At 65.8% G+C, this 658-nt stretch overlaps 1 non-coding gene across 1 annotated transcript; it reads right to left on the bottom strand.

The window, feature by feature from the left end:
- Positions 1-191, bottom strand: LOC116652826 (U2 spliceosomal RNA). The gene has a single exon (XR_004306045.2). It is a non-coding gene; the product is annotated as a U2 spliceosomal RNA (small nuclear RNA).
- Positions 192-658: the final 467 nt, after the last annotated feature.

Genomic DNA, 658 nt, shown 5'->3' with positions numbered 1-658 from the left:
GGGAGGTGCACCGTGCCCGGAAGTACTGCCATACCGGGACGATGCGCGGAGCGGAGGGAGCAAGCTCCGGGTCCAACTCCCGCACCCAAAAATCCGTTTAATATAAAGTCCTCTCATCGAGGACGTATCAGATATTAAACTGATAAGAACAGATACTACACTTGATCTTAGCCAAAAGGCCGAGAAGCGATACCCGAAACACCTCCCGTACAGCACCCGCCCCCACGCGCGCCCCCGACACCTCACGGTCGCGCACCCAACGCCCGCCCCGACCCCTCCGCCTCCTCCCCCGCTCTGCTCCCACCCCGCTCCGCCGGTGCCGCTTCCGCTCCGTCCCCGACAGCGGCTCCGCCAGACCCCGGTTCATCGTGGCGGAGCGCTCCCGGCGACCCCCGCGGCTCTGATTAGCATAGACACGCCCCTTCACTCAAGCCCCGCCCACCGCCCGTCCCTCCCTCTCATTGGTCGCTACTCCGCAGGCTCCGCCCCCAGCTCTGCCCGCAGCCCCGCGCTCTGCCCGCCCCTCATTGACAGCAGCGCTGCAGCTGGGACACACAGCGTCCCGTCAGAACCGGGCGGTGACTCCCTTCATCCCGTGGGTTCCTACGGGTGGAGCTGAGTGCAGCACTGCAGCTCCGGCATTGCACTGAGTGCAGCA

Source organism: Coturnix japonica, chromosome 3 (assembly GCF_054131305.1).
Source record: "Coturnix japonica strain WE chromosome 3, WE-NBRP24, whole genome shotgun sequence".
NCBI lineage: Eukaryota > Metazoa > Chordata > Aves > Galliformes > Phasianidae > Coturnix > Coturnix japonica.
This window is presented reverse-complemented; position numbering and strand designations above follow the sequence as displayed.